The sequence below is a fragment of the Pituophis catenifer genome, unplaced genomic scaffold (genome assembly GCF_029215685.1).
Source record: "Pituophis catenifer annectens isolate HBS135680 unplaced genomic scaffold, rPitCat1.0.hap2 SCAF_2, whole genome shotgun sequence".
Lineage (NCBI taxonomy): Eukaryota > Metazoa > Chordata > Lepidosauria > Squamata > Colubridae > Pituophis > Pituophis catenifer.
Window position 1 is genome coordinate 28,484,977 of NW_027256882.1, and position 20,810 is coordinate 28,505,786.

At 41.9% G+C, this 20,810-nt stretch overlaps 1 pseudogene; it reads left to right on the forward strand.

Annotated features, from left to right (window-relative positions):
• The first annotated feature begins 733 nt into the window (after positions 1–733).
• On the forward strand, positions 734–17,785 carry LOC139311953 (zinc finger protein 850-like; annotated as a pseudogene).
• Positions 17,786–20,810: the final 3,025 nt, after the last annotated feature.

The following is a 20,810-nucleotide window of genomic DNA, read 5'->3' on the forward strand; positions in this document are numbered from 1 at the left end:
ATATATAATCTATCCTCAGTACATCCAGATATATTTGAGGATAACCCTTTGCAGTGCCAAGAATTTATGATTGACCCAAGTCAACAACATAATTTCATGTTTGAATAGGTATCTTGGTACTCTTCCATGTGTCAAATGAATCATAATTAATGTAAGAGATTATTCTAGCATTGTGGCATGTTTGCTTTTTCGTTGTAATGTATACTTTTTTCACATCTTCTGCAACCATTTTATACACAATTAAACTTACACTTTTCTTTGAAACTTATAGACAAAGAGGATGGCAAAAAGAGCACTCTGGACAACTGAGAATAATAAGCATTGTTGAAAAGGAAATAAAATTGAGCCAGAAATCAAAATATATTCCATTTCCTTCAGAAAACCACACAATTCTCCTTCTCCAGCAGCTAATAGACAAAAGAGAGAAAATTAACATGAGATTTTGAGCTGGAAAAAGTAGAGGATACGAAACTCAAGGATACATTGCATGAAAGATCAAGGAAGATTATTTTTCATTCAGAAAAAGATGGAAATATCTGGAAGTTAGGGGAAAGGAAAAGGTCTTATTGGGCAGGGCACATAGGACAGACAATGATAAACACCACTAAACAATAGATCACACATATTTTTGACCTCAAGAATATCAGTTGTGGAAAAGTTCCATAGATCTGCCTATTGTAGAAAAAGCACAGATTACAAATCATAGCTGATTAAACAAGGAGATCCCAACTGTGGAAAAGCCATACAAATTATCTGAATATGCCAAAAAGTTTGGTCAGAACAGCTTCCTTGTGGTTCATGGAACGACCCACACAGGAGAGAAGCCATACGAGTGCTCCATATGTGAACACTTTAGTGAGTACGGCAACATGGTGATACATCACAGGACCCGCATCACATAAGAATGTCCAAATTGTGTGAAAGTTTCATTGGAAATTACCATCTCATGAGACAACAAAGGACTCACACAGGAGAGAAACCTTTTCAATGTCCTGATTGTGGGAAAAGTTTCAGTCAGAATTCCCACCTGGTGACACATCAGAGGACTCATACAGGAGAGAAACCATTTGAATGTCCTGATTGTGGGGAAAGTTTCAGTTGCAATTCCCACCTGGTGACACACCAGAGGACTCACACAGGAGAGAAACCATTTGAATGTCCTGATTGTGGGGAAAGTTTCAGTTGCAATTCCCACCTGGTGACACACCAGAGGACTCACACAGGAGAGAAACCATTTGAATGTCCTGATTGTGGGAACAGTTTCAGTCGCAATTCCAGCCTGGTGAGACACCAGAGGACTCACACAGGAGAGAAACCATTTGAATGTCCTGATTGTGGGAAAAGTTTCAGTCAGAATTCCAGCCTGGTGACACACCAGAGGACTCACACAGGAGAGAAACCATTTGAATGTCCAGATTGTGGGAAAAGGTTCAGTAAGAATTCCCACCTGGTGATACACCAGAGGACTCACACAGGAGAGAAACCATTTGAATGTCCTGATTGTGGGAAAAGTTTCAGTCACAATTCCAGCCTGGTGACACACCAGAGGACTCACACAGGAGAGAAACCATTTGAATGTCCTGATTGTGGGAAAAGTTTCAGTCAGAATTCCAGCCTGGTGAGACACCAGAAGACTCACATAGGAGAGAAACCATTTGAATGTCCTGATTGTGGGAAAAGTTTCAGTTGCAATTCCAGCCTGGTGACACACCAGAGGACTCACACAGGAGAGAAACCATTTGAATGTCCAGATTGTGGGAAAAGGTTCAGTAAGAATTCCCACCTGGTGACACACCAGAGGACTCACACAGGAGAGAAACCATTTGAATGTCCTGATTGTGGGAAAAGTTTCAGTCACAATTCCAGCCTGGTGACACACCAGAGGACTCACACAGGAGAGAAACCATTTGAATGTCCAGATTGTGGGAAAAGTTTCAGTTGCAATTCCAGCCTGGTGACACACCAGAGGACTCACACAGGAGAGAAACCATTTGAATGTCCAGATTGTGGGAAAAGTTTCAGTTGCAATTCCAGCCTGGTGACACACCAGAGGACTCACACAGGAGAGAAACCATTTGAATGTCCAGATTGTGGGAAAAGTTTCAGTTGCAATTCCAGCCTGGTGACACACCAGAGGACTCACACAGGAGAGAAACCATTTGAATGTCCAGATTGTGGGAAAAGTTTCAGTTGCAATTCCAGCCTGGTGACACACCAGAGGACTCATACAGGAGAGAAACCATTTGAATGTCCTGATTGTGGGAAAAGTTTCAGTCAGAATTCCAGCCTGGTGACACACCAGAGGACACACACAGGAGAGAAACCATTTGAATGTCCTGATTGTGGGAAAAGTTTCAGTCACAATTCCCACATGATGAGACACCAGAGGACTCACACATGAGAGAAACCATTTGAATGTCCTGATTGTGGGAAAAGTTTCAGTCACAATTCCAGCCTGGTGACACACCAGAGGACTCACACAGGAGAGAAACCATTTGAATGTCCTGATTGTGGGAAAAGTTTCAGTCACAATTCCAGCCTGGTGACACACCAGAGGACTCACACAGGAGAGAAACCATTTGAATGTCCAGATTGTGGGAAAAGTTTCAGTTGCAATTCCAGCCTGGTGACACACCAGAGGACTCACACAGGAGAGAAACCATTTGAATGTCCAGATTGTGGGAAAAGTTTCAGTTGCAATTCCAGCCTGGTGACACACCAGAGGACTCACACAGGAGAGAAACCATTTGAATGTCCAGATTGTGGGAAAAGTTTCAGTTGCAATTCCAGCCTGGTGACACACCAGAGGACTCACACAGGAGAGAAACCATTTGAATGTCCAGATTGTGGGAAAAGTTTCAGTTGCAATTCCAGCCTGGTGACACACCAGAGGACTCATACAGGAGAGAAACCATTTGAATGTCCTGATTGTGGGAAAAGTTTCAGTCAGAATTCCAGCCTGGTGACACACCAGAGGACACACACAGGAGAGAAACCATTTGAATGTCCTGATTGTGGGAAAAGTTTCAGTCACAATTCCCACATGATGAGACACCAGAGGACTCACACATGAGAGAAACCATTTGAATGTCCTGATTGTGGGAAAAGTTTCAGTCACAATTCCAGCCTGGTGACACACCAGAGGACTCACACAGGACAGAAACCATTTGAATGTCCTGATTGTGGGAAAAGTTTCAGTCACAATTCCAGCCTGGTGAGACATCAGAGGACTCACACAGGAGAGAAACCCTTTGAATGTCCTGATTGTGGGAAAAGGTTCAGTCGCAATTCCAGCCTGGTGATACACCAGTGGACTCACACAGGAGAGAAACCATATGAGTGCCCAGACTGTGGGAAAGATTTCAGTACTAAGACTAGCCTTTTAAATCATGTGCTTTTACACATGGGAGAAACCATTTAAGTGCCCCAAGAGTAGACGGAAACATTCCACCCTTATTGCACACAAGAAAATGCAGATGGATTTTCCAAAGTGATGAGTGATGACCTAAAGCAGTGGTTCTCAAAGTGGGCGGTACCAAAGTGGGGGGCAGTAGGATGACTTAGGGGGGCAATAAGAGCAAGGGGGATGGCAGGGGCGCGCTAGAGGCAAAAGTGGGTGGCAGGAGGGCACTAAGTGGCAAGGAGGGTGGCCCCCACCCTTTGGCCTGTGCCTCGCAACAGTTACCTCCTTGCAAGCAAAAAGCAAGAAAAAACAGCTCCTTTCAGCTTCAGCATAGGCTAATTAGCACAAGTTGATTAGATTGGCCTCCCGACTCTCCCAGCTGTTTTGCACAGGCCTCTGCTGCTTGCTGCAAAGTCTTTGAGCAGATTTTTTTCCCCTTGTGCTAATCAAGCTATGCTGAAAATGAAACTGAAAGTAAAGCAGGCTTTGCTGTTTGCTGCAAGGAAAAATGAGGCAGAGGCAGAGGGAGATTTCTTTTTCTTCCTTTTCCTCACTAAAAAAGGTAGGTGCAAAAAATGGGAAATTTAGGGCAAAAGAGGAGAGTTCAAGATTTTAAAACGCAAAAGAAAAAAGAAAGAAAAAGGCAAAGATAAAAATGGGAAGGGAGAAAAAGAAATGAAAGAGAAAGATGTTATACATATTTAGAATTGAAATATGAATAGTAGTAAGAAATAAATGGGAAATCATTGTAAAAATGAAATGAGTAATAATTGGAATATTTGTCTTTGTATTTTTGAAATCTACACAATGATAAGTTTTTCTTTTTTTCTTTTTTTTTAGAAATATGAATAAGTATAAACTAACAATTGAAATACCTTTAATGATATATGTTGGTGAAAGTAAAAAGGATTAAGTTGTAGCTTGGATATCATTGTTCTATTTTTCATTTAACAGCATTTTCACATATAATTTTAGCTAAAAATGGAGCTTTAATTCCAGAAGTCCATTCTTTAAACTTGGATTTCTGGAATTCAAAGGCTCTGGATTAAATGGTACTCCAGACAAAAGATGGAGAAGAGTATCTTGCTTTTAGACATGATAATAGCTGTCTAGAAAGGTGAGTTATGAGCTATTTTTACATCATCAGAAATTTAATTTATTACCTGTTAAAAATGCAAAGACAAGGAGTACAAGGAGCAAATAAAAGACCTTCATGTTGGGGTTGGTTCTGGACCAAATCTTACTTGTGGGACAGAAACCAGCTCTCAGCCCTCCTTGTGACTTCTTGAAAAGCATCCCCCCCCACGCTCCACCGCCTGAGGAGGCAGGGGAGGGCTGCAGGTTGATCCCAAGGGGGTCTGGGAATGGGTGTGAATTCATCCCACAGCCCTCTCCATCCCCTCCTCTGTGAAATTGCTTTCTCCCACTCACTGGTGGTCAGCAAATTCAAAAGGAACCCCCAGCTGAGAATCACTGCTCTAGATTGATTGATTCAGGGGATTTCTCTAGCGTTAACTAATAGTGTTAGCTATCTTTGTTACAGGGATAAATTTGTATTGGAGCAGCCTGCAGACCTCCCAAAGGCTCTGCGCACCCTGTTTTTGCAAAAAATGGGCCGGTTTTTCACAAAAACGGGACATGCGGGGCAAGGCTTCAGGAGGCCAAAAATGGCTGCATTCCGTGTACAGTGGGACAAGAAAGTATTTAGTCAGCCACCAATTGTGCAAGTTCTCCCACTTAAAAAGATGAGAGAGGCCTGTAATTGACATTATAGGTAGACCTCAACTATGAGAGACAAAACGAGAAAACAAATCCAGACAATCACATTGCCTGATTTGGAAAGAATTTATTTGCAAATTATGGTGGAAAGTAAGTATTTGGTCACCTACAAACAAGCAAGATTTCTGGCTCTCACAGACCTGTAACTTTTTGTTTAAGAGGCTCCTCTGTCCTCCACTCAATACCTGTATTAATGGCACCTGTTTGAACTTGTTATCATTATAAAAGAAACCTGTCCACAACCTCAAACAGTCACACTCCAAACTCCACTGTGGTGAAGACCAAAGAGCTGTCGAAGGGCACCAGAAACAAAATTGTAGACCTGCACCAGGCTGGGAAGACTGAATCTGCAATAAGCAAGCAGCTTGGTGTGAAGAAATCAACTGTGGGAGCAATAATTAGAAAATGGAAGACATACAAGACCACTGATAATCTCCTTTGATTTGGGGCTCCACGCAAGGTCTCACCCTGTAGGGTCAAAATGATCACAAGAACGGTGAGCAAAAATCCCAGAACCATACGGGGGGACCTAGAGAATGAGCTGCAGAGACCTGGGACCAACGTAACAAAGGCTACCATCAGTAACACACTACGCCGCCAGGGACTCAGATCCTGCAATGCCAGACGTGTCCCCTTGCTTAAGCCAGTACATGCCTGGGCCCATCTGAAGTTTGCTAAAGAGCATTTGGATGATCCAGAAGAGGATTGGGAGAATGTCATATGGTCAGATGAAACCAAAGTAGAACTGTTTGGTAGAAACACAACTTGTCGTGTTTGGAGGAGAGAGAATGCTGAGTTGCATCCAAAGAACACCATACCTACTGTGAAGCATGGGAGTGGCAATATCATGCTTTGGGGCTGTTTCTCTGCAAAGGGACCAGAACGACTGATCCGTGCACAGGAAAGAATGAATGGGGCCATGTATCATGAGATTTTGAGTGTAAACCTCCTTTCATCAGCAAGGGCATTGAAGATGAAATGTGGCTGGGTCTTTCAGCATGACAATGATCCCAAACACACCGCCTGGGCAACGAAGGAGTGGCTTCGTAAGAAGCATTTCAAAGTCCTGGAGTGGCCTAGCCAGTCTCCAGATCTCAACCCCATAGAAAACCTTTGGAGGGAGTTGAAAGTCCGTGTTGCCCAGCGACAGCCCCAAAACATCACTGCTCTAGAGGAGATCTGCATGGAGGAATGGGCCAACATACCAGCAACAGTGTGTGCCAACCTTGTGAAGACTTACAGAAAACGTTTGACCTCTGTCATTGCCAACAAAGGATATATAACAAAATATTGAGATGAACTTTTGATATTGACCAAATACTTATTTTCCACCATAATTTGCAAATAAATTTTTTCCAAATCAGACAATGTGATTGTCTGGATTTGTTTTCTCATTTTGTCTCTCATAGTTGAAGTCTACCTATGATGTCAATTACAGGCCTCTCTCATCTTTTTAAGTGTGAGAACTTGCACAATTGGTGGCTGACTAAATATTTTTTGCCCCACTGTATTTTACTGTTATTGTCTTCCTTAGTGGGTTGTGCAAACCGCTATTCCGAACAATGCTATTTATAGGGGTTGGGGGTGGGGACAGTGGTGGGTTGCCCCAGTTCTACAGAACCGATAGTAAAACTGGCAGGAGGCCCCACCCACCGACCCGGACATCACCAAAACGCTTCTGTGCATGTGCAGAAGAGTGCGCGCATGCGTGAGCGAAGTGAGCGTTCGAGGCCCCACTGCAAACCGGTAGTAAAGGTAAGTAGAACCCACCCCTGGGTGGGGGGCAATGAGGATGAGTTTGTAGTACCAAGGGGGCGGTGGACTGAAAAAGTTTGGGAACCACTGACCTAAAGTGATGAGTGTAAAGGCTTGAATTTTAAGTCCAGCTGAGAAATTGACTCTTCAATTTGACCAGAAAGAATTTGCTTGATTGTTTTTGTCATCAAATATGTCATAGTATTAGATGGGAAGGAGGAAAGAAAAAATCAGAACATGTTAGTTTGATAATGGCTGTCTGGCTGGCCATCAGCTGCAGAAGTTGCTGGGTATTTATTTCTGCAGAAATTGTGCAATTCTGCAAAAATCATTTTAGGAGTGTTCTCTGCATTTTTATCATAATCAATGAGAGAAATGCCACATGCAGAGAACCAGCCTTTCTCTCCCTGGGTATCCTCGAGATTTTCCGCCCCAGAATTTCCCAGGCAGCATCTCTTTGGGATAAGAGCGCTCAAGCTGTAGTTAGAGGTTGTGGGTCCTCATGGAAGAAGAAAACAAGAGGAAAGAGAAATAGCTTATCTTTTCCTAACAATTCATTGCACCAAGCATGTCTGCTCAGATTGTGAATGAGGCACGTAAGTGGAAGAAACCACATGAATAGCAAATATATTGGGGGAGTTTGGGGCAGTGACAAAAGCAGTGTAAAATTTCAGATGCAAAGGCTACTCTGCCTTGCATGTGACCTTCATGGAGAAGAGCTGTAGGAATATTGAGTTGAGAAAAGGGATTGTGTTTTTGAGTACAGGATCTCCAGGTTCATTCGCAACTCCTGTTGTGATCTCCTTCGCTTGGAGGTTCCTCCTTGTTAGTCTTTGATGGCTGGGAGGTGTGAGCAGAACCAAGGGATTGATACTTTTGTGGTTCCCCCCTTGGTAGGGAAATGTGAGGGGAAAAATTGTACAGTAGATGTTTCATTTCTAAAACAGCATTGCATAAGACTCATGAATAGATTTTGAGGGGGGAAAAGGAAAGTATCAGCATTTCTGTAAACATTGGGACAGTGTAATGCAACACTCTCTTCCCAACACATGGGAGACCTTTCCTGTTCTTTCACTTGTCTCCCAGGACTCCTTAATTTGTTTTAAAAATTCCTTCAATTAAAGGGGAACTTTATTTGTAGCAGTGAAAGTGGTATTTTAGCTATGCAGATGGATTATCCTGATTTTGCTGGGATTGGAAGACACCAAAGAATTCCAAGATCATTGGAATCATTCCAAGATCATTGGAACTAGTCATAGGGTACAAATAAGTAATCAAATCATAGTAGGAAACAATATAAATCGTAAGGATACAAGCCACAAAGTAACAGTCATACAGTCATAAGTGGGAGGAGATGGGTGATAGGAACAATGGGAAGATTAATAGTAATAGTAATTCAGATTTAGTAAATAGTTTGACAGTGTTGAGGGAATTATTTGTTTAGCAGAGTGATGGCATTCAGTAAAAAACTGTTCTTGTGTCTAGTTGTTCTGGTGTGCAGTGCTCGATAGTGTCATTTTGAGGTTAGGAGTTGAAACATTTTAGGGATCTGTAAATATTTTCACAGCCCTCTTTTTGACTCATGCAGTATGCAGGTCCTCAATGGAAGGCAGGTTGGTAGTAATTGTTTTTTCTGCAGTTCTAATTATCCTCTGAAGTCTGTGTCTGTCTTGTTGGGTTGCAGAACCAAACCAGACAGTTACAGAGGTGCAGAAGACACACTCAATAATTCCTTTTTAGAACTGTATCAGCAGTTCCTTGGGCTGTTTGAGCTTCCTGAGTTGGCGCAGAAAGAACATTCTTTGTTGTGCTTTTTTGATGATAGGTGTCCATTTTAGGTCTTGAGATATGATAGAACCTAGAAATTTGAATGTCTCTACTGTTGATACTGTGTTGTCTAGTACTGTGAGAGGTGGAGGTATGGGAGGATTTCTCCTAAATTCTACCACCATTTCTACGGTTTTGAGTGTGTTCAGATCCAGGTTGTTCCATTCATACCACGAGGCTAGTTGTTCAACCTCCTGTCTTTATGCAGATTCATCATTGTCTCGAATGAGACCAGTCACTGTTGTATCATCTGCAAACTTCAGTAGTTTAAGAGATGGATCATTTGAGATGCAGTCATTGGTATATAGAGAGAAGAGAAATGGGGAGAGCACAAATCCTTGGGGGGCGGGCTGTGCTAATTGTACAGGTATCTGATGTGATTCTGCTTAGCTTCACCTGCTGCTTCCTGTCTGTTAGGAAGCTTATGATCCACTTACAAGGGTGTTCAGGTACCGCTAGCGGGTTTAGTTTAGTTAGAAGTATGTCCGGAATGATGGTATTGAATGCTGAACTAAAAGCCTATAAAGGGGACCCTTGCATAGGCCTTTGGAGATTTAAGACGTTGTAGGATGTAGTGCAGAGCCATATTAACAGCATCATCTGTCAATCTATATGAGTAGAGAACACAAACTATCTCCCTGCTCCTAGCCCAGCACTGTCACCCACCCTATCAAATTCAAATAGGTGCCAAATTTCTAAAATTTAAAATAGTAAAATGCTCAATATACTTAATATTATCTGATTGTTTTCCCTTTTTCTCTTTCCTTGGTGTCATATTTTAGTGCACATCTTTATCATATCTCGTTTTATTATGGTTAGACATTGGAAACCCTTCCAATGATCCCAAAGCCTCTGAATCTCTCTCAGGGCTATATAAAAATATGTGTCTTCTGCTAAATGCTTTATTATGTCCTAAAGCCGTGATGGTGAACCTATGGCACGCGTGCCACAGGTGACACACGGAGCAATATCTGTGGACAAGCGAGAGTTGCCCTAGCTCAGCACCAACTGATTTTCAGTCCTTCTGGGCCCACTGGAAGTCGGGAAATGGGCCATTTCCAGCCTCCGGAGAGCCTCCGGAGGGATGGGGAAATCCATTTTTGCACTGTCCAGGGTCCAAGAAAGCCTCTGAAGCCTGGGGAGGGAGAAAAACAGGCCTCATGGACCCACCAGTAATCTTTTGCGTCACATGCCATAAGTGGGGGGAGCGCAGGGGCCCGGGGGCACATTGAATTTATGGTATGGGCGCACGTGAACATGTCCTCCCTGCGCTCCCCCCACTTTTGGCACGCAACGGTAAAAAGGTAAGCCATCACTGTCCTAAAGGGTCTTAATCCCATCATCCTGGAGCTGAAGGTCTTTTGTTTTAGCAATAGCAATAGTACTTAGACTTATATACCGCTTCACAGTGCTTTAACAGCCCTCTCTAAGCGGTTTTACAGAGTCAGCATATTGTCCTCAACAATCTGGCTCATTTTACCCAGCTCGGAAGGATGAGTCTGGTGAGATTCGATCTGCCAAATTGCAGGCAGCTGGCAGTCAGCAGAAGCAGCCTGCAGTACTGCACTCTAACCACTGCGCCACCACTGCTCTTATAGATAGGCTGGCCCAATCTTTCTTAATGGGCACAAAATGCTTGCTGGGGGCTATTAAGAAAGACTGAGTCTGTCTTCCTACCTCTAAAAAAACACACGTTTCTCCATTTCTCATTTAGGGAAATATAATATTCTGCCTTTTTAATATTTCCCAAAGTATTTCATTCTTCTGGGGAGTGGTGCTGACTTTCTACAAATCATAAAAAGCTCTTTACATTTCCAACATTCATTTGAGGTGCCTTTATACATTCTGGACAATATGGTGGCATATTCAGATCTCATTTTTGGGTAGAATTGCCGCGATAAAAGCCCATGTTTTACCGAAATGGATCTTTTTATTTCAAACGGCTCCTGCAAGATTGGATAATTTTTTTTTTTAGGAAATTAGACCAAATTCTACGTAAATTTATTTGGCAGAGTAAAAAACCCCGTATAAAAAGAAAAATGCTGCAAGAGCACAAAACAAGGGGCGGCTTGGGACTCCCTATGTGGGAGCTTTACTACCAAGGTTCATCCCTGGTTTGGATAAAAGATTGGGTGATCCTCTCAAGAAAGCGCATTTTAGCAATTGAAGGATATGATTTGCAGCAGGGATGGGATTCCTTCTTGTGGTCTCAGAAAGACAAACAATCCAAATATTTTACAAATCATTATATTAGAGGAATTTTATTAAGGGTTTAGGAAATGGTGAAAAAGCAAGTTTACACACAGATTCCTAAATGGGTGTCTCCGTTAGAGGCAGTGATCCTTCCGACTGTGCACAACACAAAGAGGAACTGGGTTTATGGTGACTTGTTGGATGAAGTCAGGAGACTTAGACCTAGAGCCGATCTCCAAACTAGAGGATTAGATATAGATTGGTGGTCCTATGCGAAAATTCAAACTAGATTCGCTAGGGATAGACAGGAACATGATATTTCCCTTCATTTACAAACTTTTGACAAGTTTCTCCTAAGTGGCCGAAGGAAACTTATTTCCAACGTTTACAATTTTCTTCTATCCAATTTTATGGCAGAGGAGATTGTAAAGGACACGATGATTGCCTGGGGGAGAAATATTGGAACAACAATTCAGCTTGATGCATGGCAAAAAATATGAAACAAAACTATGAAATTGACCCTTTCTTCCCCATTCAAAGAAAACTTTTATAAGATGATCTACCGTTGGTATCTCCCCCCGGCAGAATCGCTAAGATGTTCCCAGGATCCTCTGATAGATGTTGGAAATGTGGGTCGGCCGAGGGTACTTTCTTCCATCAGTGGTGGATTTGTCCGTCGACTAGACGTTATTGGGGGAAAATACAGCAGTGGCTGCTGGAAATAACAGGTATGAGCTTCCCTCTTCACCCAGACCTCTACTTACTAGGAATAAGATCGGATTGGTACATATTTGTCCATGTCTCAACAGCGGCGAGAATGGCATTTGCCCAACTGTGGAAAGATGCAGATACGCCCCCTGACCATCTGATAATAAATAAGATTCTTCGATGTGCTGAGATGGATAGGTTAACATATATGTTAGAAGATAAGAAAGACTCAATATATAATAAAAGTTGGGACAGATGCTTTGTCTGGCTTAAAAAAAGGTTAAACCTAGGGTGATAAGATCATTTTAGTAGATTAAATAGATACATAATAGGCTATATAGTTCTTTATAATTTTGAAAAAAAACAGGCCAATTGTTTTCTAGATAATTAAAAGAACTTGATTGTATTGAAATGTTTGGTTAGGATGATATTAGTTAATATTAATTGGAGAGTGAGTTTAACTCTTAGTTAGTCATGTTTGTTGTTTGGTTTTAGTCTTGTGTTTATGTGTCCCTACATTTCATTTCTTATATTGTTTTCCAATCATTATTATGTGTTAATTTTACTGTAAATATTTAATAAAGATATTTTTAAAATTAAAAAAAAAAAAAGAGATACAAACTCAAGGTAAACCGGTCCAAACTCAATTGCAGAAAATACGACTTCAGCAACAGAGTGATCAATGCCTGGAATGCACTACCTGACTCTCTGGTTTCTTCCCCAAACCCCCAAAACTTTAACCTTAGACTGTCTACTGTTGACCTCACCCCATTCCTAAGAGGTCTGTAAGGCATAAGCGCACCATCTTCCCTGTCCTAATGTCCATTTTTACTCTTATTCTTTTTATGTATTCCAATTATTTTTATGCTTTTATAGGTTTTCTTATATATGCTTGAGAAATAAAATAAATAAAAAAATAAAACGTCATGAACTTTCAGGGCTCAGCACGTAGCTAATCTTCGTAAGCTTAGAGGTATCACATTTCACTCTTTTGTTTGGGTCAGCTGCCAGAAGTCAAAAATGACGGTAGCATTTAATCAGTGAAAACCTCTTGCAACCGCCTTAGATAAGAGAGGGGACAAGCGCGTTTTTCTGCCTGTCGGGAGATGGCGCTCAAACAGGCAACACCTGTGGCTAGAAAGCGGACGGTACAGCAGGCGGCGTCTGTGGTTGTGTTTAAGGAGTTAAAATCATCAAGTACAGCATTGCTAGAAAGGCTGGGAGGAGAGGAGACGCGCAGAGGAACTTCCTCTTCCGGATGGCTGATGGGAGGAAGTTGGTGTGCAGAGCGGCTTTTGTGCTGTTTCCATGGTCGAAGCAGCAGCTGGCAGGTGAGTGGAGGGCAGCAGGTGGGAGGAGAGTCCGGGAGCAACTTGGGCTGGAAGCGGAGAAGCAACTGGGCTGAAGCCTCTCAGCTGCTGCTGCTGCAGGTTCCTTCCCTCCCCAAATGGAAGCCCACTGGTGCTGCAGGCTGGGAAACTGGGGGCTGCAATTTCTGCTGGTGGGAAGCTTGAAAAAGTCTCCTTCGAATGCAGGTTGAGTCTTTGGGGCTGGTTTCCCTCCAGAGGGAGCTCCGTCACTGGAGGTTTGGAAGAGAGCTGGAAGAAACCTTGGAGGTCTTAATGATGTTTCAGACAAATGGCTGTCCCGTCGGTTTAAAAGCCACCAGCAATGGAGCCCCCACAACCTCTGGAGGGAAGCCATTCCCGAAGAATCAACCTTCACTCAAAAGAGACTTTTTCAATCTTCCAGGCAGCAGAAAATTGCAGCCATTCCGTTCCACTGGCTAATTGTTCTCACTGATGGGATTTTTCCTTAATTCCAGGTTTTTTTCTCTCCTTGATTAGTTTCCATGCATTTCTTCTTGTCTTGTCCTTCTGGTGCTTTGGAAAAGAAGTTGACCCTTCAAGTATTGGAACACTGCTATCATGTCACCCCTAGTCCTTCCTTTCACTAGACGATTCATTCCCAATTACTGCAACCCACTAATTATCCCTTCTGCTCTTCTCTGCGCTCTTTATAGAGTCTGGACGCCTGTTTTATATTGTGGTGATGAAAAGTGGTTGCAGTAATCCAAGTGTGATCTTAATCACAGCATTATGTGCATTATGTACTACCAAGAGCCTTGGCAGTACAGGGGTTTAAGGCACCCTGTTATTAAGCTTATTAAGACCAGCTGCCTGCAATTACTGCAGGGTTCGAATCTCGCCAAGGCTCAAGGTTGACTCAGCCTTCCATCCTTTCTAAGGTAGGTGAAATGAGGACCCAGTTTGTGGGGGCAATAAGCTGACTTTGTATAAATATACAAAAGGATGAAGGCTATTGCTGAGCACATTGTAAGCCGCCCTGAGTCTTCGGAGAAGGGCGGCATATAAATTAAATTTAAAAAAAAAATTATAAATTGGTACTAATACTTCATGTGATCTCAATTCTATCCCTCTGTTTAGGCAGCCAGAGTTTCTCAGGCTTCTTGAGTTTTTTTCTCATTGATTGATTGATTGATTGATTGATTGATTGATTGATTCGATTCATATGCCACCCTTCTCCGGAGATTCAGGGCGGCTTACAATGCATTAAGCAATAGCGTTAAGCAAACTAAAGCACTATTATGTAACACCATTTGCCTGCAATTAATGCAAGTTCAAATCTCACCAGGCTCAAGGTTGACTCAGCTTTCCATCCTTTCGAGGTAGGTAAAATGAGGACCCGGATTGTGGGGGCAATAAGCTGACTTTGTGTAAAAAAGAACACCGCTTGGGGGGGCCGAAAGCCCTACTAAGCAGGTATATACAAAAGTATGAAGGCTATTGCTTAACGCATTGTAAGCCGCCTTGAGTCTCCAGAGAAGGGCGGCATATTAAACAAACACACACACATATATATATATATATATATATATATATATATATATATATATGTGTGTGTGTGTGTGTGTGTGTGTGTGTGTGTGTGTGTGTGTGTGTGTGTAGGTCTTTGGTTATTCGGGTCTTCTCCCACGTAAAATTGGAAGTGTCTTGGCGACGTTTCGACTAAGTCTCATTCGTCATCTTCAGGCTGGTGTTCTCGGCTTCGTGCTTCCAGGAGCACGAAGCCGAGAACACCAGCCTGAAGATGACGAATGAGACTTCGTCGAAACGTCACCAAGACACTTCCAATTTTACGTGGGAGAAGACCCGAATAACCAAAGACCTACATACAAACACCCGCGAAAACCTGAGAAAACATATATATATGTTATATATGTATATGTATATATATATATATATATATATAATCTATCCTCAGTACATCCAGATATATTTGAGGATAACACTTTGCAGTGCCAAGAATTTATGATTGATCCAAGTCAACAACATAATTTCATGGTTGAATAGATATCTTGGTACTCTTCCATGTGTCAAATGAATCATAATTAATGTAAGAGATTATTCTAGCATTGTGGCATGTTTGCTTTTTCGTTGTAGTGTATACTTTTTTTCACATCTTCTGCAACCATTTTATACACAATTAAAGTTACACTTTTCTTTAAAACTTACAGACAAAGAGGATGGCAATAAGAGCACTCTGGACAACTGAGAATAAGAAGCAACGTTGAAAAGGAAATAAAATTGAGCCAGAAATCAAAATATACTCCAGTTCCTTCAGAAAAGCACACAATTCTCCTTCTCCAGCAGCTAATAGACAAAAGAGAGAAAATTAACATGAGATTTTGAGCTGGAAAAAGTAGAGGATACGAAACTCAAGGATACATTGCATGAAAGATCAAGGAAGATTATTTTTCACTCAGAAAAAGATGGAAATAGCTGGAAGTTAGGGGGAAGGAAAAGGTCTTATTGGGCAGGGCACATAGGACAGACAATGATACAGGCCTTGCTCTGGGAAGAAGCAAACGGCTTTAATCAAAACACCACTAAACAATAGATCACACATATTTTTGACCTCAAGAATATCAGTTGTGGAAAAGCTCCATAGATCTGCCTATTGTAGAAAAAGCACAGATTGCAAATCATAGCTGATTTAACAAGAAGATCCCAACTGTACAAAAGCCATACAAATTATCTGAATATGCCAAAAAGTTTGGTCAGAACAGCTTCCTTGTGGTTCATGGAACGACTCACACAGGAGAGAAGCCATACGAGTGCTCCCGATGTGAATACTTTAGTGAGCAAGGCAACATAGTAATACATCACAGGACACCCATCACATAAGAGTGTCCAAATTGTGTGAAAGTATCATTGGAAATTACCATCTCATGAAACAACAAAGGACTCACACAGGAGAGAAACCCTTTGAATGTCCTGATTGTGGGAAAAGTTTCAGTCACAATTCCAGCCTGGTGAAACACCAGAGGACTCACACAGGAGAGAAACCCTTTGAATGTCCTGATTGTGGGAAAAGTTTCAGTCACAATTCCAGCCTGGTGAAACACCAGAGGACTCACACAGGAGAGAAACCATTTGAATGTCCTGATTGTGGGAAAAGTTTCAGTCACAATTTCAACCTGGTGACACACCAGAGGACTCACACAGGAGAGAAACCATTTGAATGTCCTGATTGTGGGAAAAGGTTCAGTCAGAATTCCAACCTGGTGTACCACCAGAAGACTCACACAGGAGAGAAACCATTTGAATGTCCTGATTGTGGGAAAAGATTCAGAAACAATTCCAGTCTGGTGGCACACCAGAGGACTCACACAGTAGAGAAACCATTTGAATGTCCTGATTGTGGGAAAAGATTCAGAAACAATTCCAGTCTAGTGATACACCAGAGGACTCACACAGGAGAGAAACCATTTGAATGTCCTGATTGTGGGAAAAGGTTCAGTCAGAATTCCAACCTGGTGAAACACCAGAAGGCTCACACAGGAGAGAAACCATTTGAATGTCCTGATTGTGGGAAAAGATTCAATCGCAATTTTGACCTGGTGACACACCAGAGGTCTCACACAGGAGAGAAACTATTTGAATGTCCTGATTGTGGGAAAAGTTTCAGTCAGAAGTCCGGCCTGGTGAGACACCAGAGGACTCACACAGGAGAGAAACTATTTGAATGTCCTGATTGTGGGAAAAGTTTCAGTCGCAATTTTGACCTGGTGACACATCAGAGGACTCACACAGGAGAGAAACCATTTGAATGTCCTGATTGTGGGAAAAGGTTCAGTCGCAATTCCAACCTGATGAGTCACCAAAAGATTCACACAGGAGAGAAACCCTTTGAATGTCCTGATTGTGGGAAAGATTTCAGTCAAAATTCCCACCTGGTGACACACCAGAGGACTCACACAGGAGAGAAACCATTTGAATGTCCAGATTGTAGGAAAAGTTTCAGTCGGAATTCCAGCCTGGTGACACACCAGAGAACTCACACAGGAGAGAAACCATTTGAATGTCCAGATTGTGGGAAAAGTTTCAGTCGGAATTCCAGCCTGGTGACACACCAGAGAACTCACACAGGAGAGAAACCATTTGAATGTCCTGATTGTGGGAAAAGTTTCAGTCGCAATTCCCACCTGGTGACACACCAGGATACTCACACAGGAGAGAAACCATTTGAATGTCCAGATTGTGGGAAAAGGTTCAGTCAGAATTCTGAGCTGGTGAGACACCAGAGGACTCACACAGGAGAGAAACCATTTGAATGTCCTGATTGTGGGAAAAGATTCAGTCGCAATTCCAGCCTGGTGACCCACCAGAGGACTCACACAGGAGAGAAACCATTTGAATGTCCTGATTGTGGGAAAAGTTTCAGTCGCAATTCCAGCCTGGTGACACACCAGGAGACTCACACAGGAGAGAAACCATTTGAATGTCCAGATTGTGGGAAAGATTTCAGTCAAAATTCCCACCTGGTGACACACCAGAGGACTCACAGAGGAGAGAAACCATTTGAATGTCCAGATTGTGGGAAAGATTTCAGTACTAAGACTAGCCTTTTAAATCATGTGCTTTTACACATGGGAGAAACCATTTAAGTGCCCCAAGAGTGGACGGTGCTTCAGGAAACATTCCACCCTTATTGCACACAAGAAAATGTGCATGGATTTTCCAAAGTGATGAGTGATGATCTAAAGCAGTGGTTCTCAAAGGGGCCGTACCAAAGTTGGGGGCCGGTGGGATGACTTAGGGGGGCAGTAAGACGCAAGGGGGTCGGCAGGGGGGCGCTAGAGGCAAAAGGGCACGGCAGGGCGGCGCTAAGTGGCAAGGAGGGTGGCCCCCACCCTTTGGCCTGTGCCTCGCAGCAGTTACCTCCTTGCAAGGAAACAGCAAGAAAAAACAGCTTCTTTCAGCTTCAGCACAGGCTAATTAGCACAAGTTGATTAGATTGGCCTCCTGACTCTCTCAGCTGTTTTGCGCAGGGCTCTCCTGCTTGCTGCAAAGAGTGTTGGAGCAGATTTTTTCCCCTTGTGCTAATCAAGCTATGCTGAAAACGAAACTGAAAGTAAAGCCTGCTGTTTGCTGTTTGCTGCAAGAAAAAATTAGGCAGAGGCCAAGGGAGAATTCTTTTTCTTCTTTTTCCTCACTAAAAAAGGTAGGTGCAAACAATGGGAAATTTAGGGCAGGAGAGGAGAGTTCAAAATTTTAAAACACAAAAGAAAAAAAGGGGAAAGAAAAAGGCAAAAATAAAAATGGGAAGGGAGAAAAAGAAATGAAAGAGAAAGATGTTATACATATTTAGAATTGAAATATGAATAATAATAAGAAATAAATGGGAAATCATGATTGTAAAAATGAAATGAATAATAATTGAAATATTTGTCTTTGTATTTTTGAAATCTAGATGACGATAAGTTTTCTTTTTTCTTTTTTTTAGAAATATGAATAAGTATAAACTTTAACAATTGAAATACCTTGAATGGTGTATGGTGTTGAAAGTAAAAAGGATTAAGTTGTAGGTTGGATAACATTGTTCTATTTTTCATTAACAGCATTTTCACACATAATTTCTACAACTAGCATCCTTCTCTTTATTAACAAATTAATGTTTTCACTGACTCTTAACCATTTTCTTAGTCTCTCCACAGTTCTCTTTCTTGATGTTTTCCTCCCTTTCTCCCATTTCTTTACCTTCTTCTTTTTCCTGTTCTTATATCTCCCCTTCAGCCTTTTTCCTTTAATTTTAACTCTATTACTTTTCATTCTCAATCTTACCCCATTTATTTCACTTCATATTTGAGATGTATTTTGGGTGTCCTCCTGGACTCACGGTTGAGTCTAGAAGATCATATAATGACCATGACCAGGGGGCCATACGCCCAGATTCGTCTGGTGCGCCAGTTGTGTCCCTACTTGGACCAAGATGCCCTACGCACAGTTACTCATGCGCTAGTCACCTCACATATTGACTACTGTAACACTCTCTACATGGGGCTGCCCTTGAGAGCCACTCGGAGGCTTCAGCTGGTGCAAAATGCAGCCGGGCGGGTTGTGATGGGAAAATCCCAATACTCCCATGTTACACCCCTCCTGCGCGACTTGCATTGGTTACCGGTTGCCCTCCGGGTGAGATTCAAGGTGCTGGCGATGACCTATAAAGCCCTACATGGCTTAGGCCCAGGATATTTGGCGGACCACCTGTAGCCAGCAACGACATCCCATCGCCCAGTCTGCGCCCATAGGGCCTGGTCAGGGTGCCGTTGGCTAGACAGTGTCGGCTGGCGGCCCCCAGGGGTAGAGACTTCTCTGTGGGTGCGCCCACCCTCTGGAATCGACTCCCCTTGGAGCTGCGGTTGGCTCCTGACCTTCGCACCTTCCGCCGCGAATTAAAAACTTGGTTCAAGTTCCACGACCTGGACTGATGGGGTTTTAAGGGTTTTAAATTTTAGTGGGTCTAATCAGATTTTAACTTTGTATTATGGCTTTGTGAATTTTATTATTGTGAGCCGCCCTGAGTCCATTGGGAGATAGGGCGGCATATAAGCCAAATAAAATAAATAAATAAATAAATATTTTCCCATATCCATTTTTATTCTATCAGTATTTAACCCAGTGTAATCATCTTTATCTTTTCCCCCCAATTATTTCCTTTTCAATATTATCTCCTTGTTTCTCTTGCTTCTCATTCATCTTTTTTTTTTGCAAGCTAACCAATTCTCTGCTTCTTTATTTCCCTTAAATGCCTCCCTTACTTTTTGAAAAATCTCCCTTAGTCTCTTATATTCATCCTCCCAATTCTCCATATTTTCAATTTTAAAAGGCTAGGATTTTTAAGCTTATTCTTTTCATTTCCATATGTGGGGGTGAGATGCTTTTCAAGGAGCCACAAGGGGGGCTGAGAGCAGAGTCATTCTGACAGTGTCTTTTAAAATTGCTTGGAAGACCCATTTTTTCCCTAACAATAATGTATACTTTGTATACTTTGTAATAAAACGTATACCTGGAAAAAGTACTTGCAAAACTTCGACAGAAGGAAAAGGAAGGCAGGACTGGACTCATTATCAGTAGCTAGTAGTTCATTGTTATCAGTGACTTCCGCTGATTTTAAACTCATTTTAAGACTGGGATTGGTGGCTACTGAAATATTCAACATTGGTCTCAGAAATCTTTGATTTGAACTATCAAATCTTTCATTTGAACTCTGATTTGATCTATGCCAAGAAAAATCGTAAAATGGGGCAAAACTCACTTAACCATAATAATTTCTAGATATTTTAAGTGTAGAGAATTCAAGTGTTGAGAATGACCCATTATTTCATCTCTTTTTCCGCACTAGGTACCACTATTTGATTTCTTTTCCTTTTATTCAAATAACAACAGAAAACCCAATACAGTTCAGTATGAATTGGCTTTCCAGTCCTTCCGTGATGCACTTTTTCACATTGGTTATCTAGTTTAAATGTCAAAGGAAAATCAATGATATATTTTTCAGACCTTTGGAGGATCACACTGTCAATTGTTCACACTGCTCAAGCAAAACTAACAGGTGTGAATTAAGTTTTAGATAAAAAATTGAGCTTTAATTCCAGAAGTCCATTCTTTAAACTTGGACTTCTGGAATTCAGAGGCTCTGGATTAAATGGTACTCCAGACAAAAGATGGAGAAGAGTATCTTGCTTTTAGACATGATAATAGCTGTCTAGAAAGGTGAGTTATGAGCTACTTTTACATCATCAGAAATTTAATTTATTACCTGTTAAAAATGCAAAGAC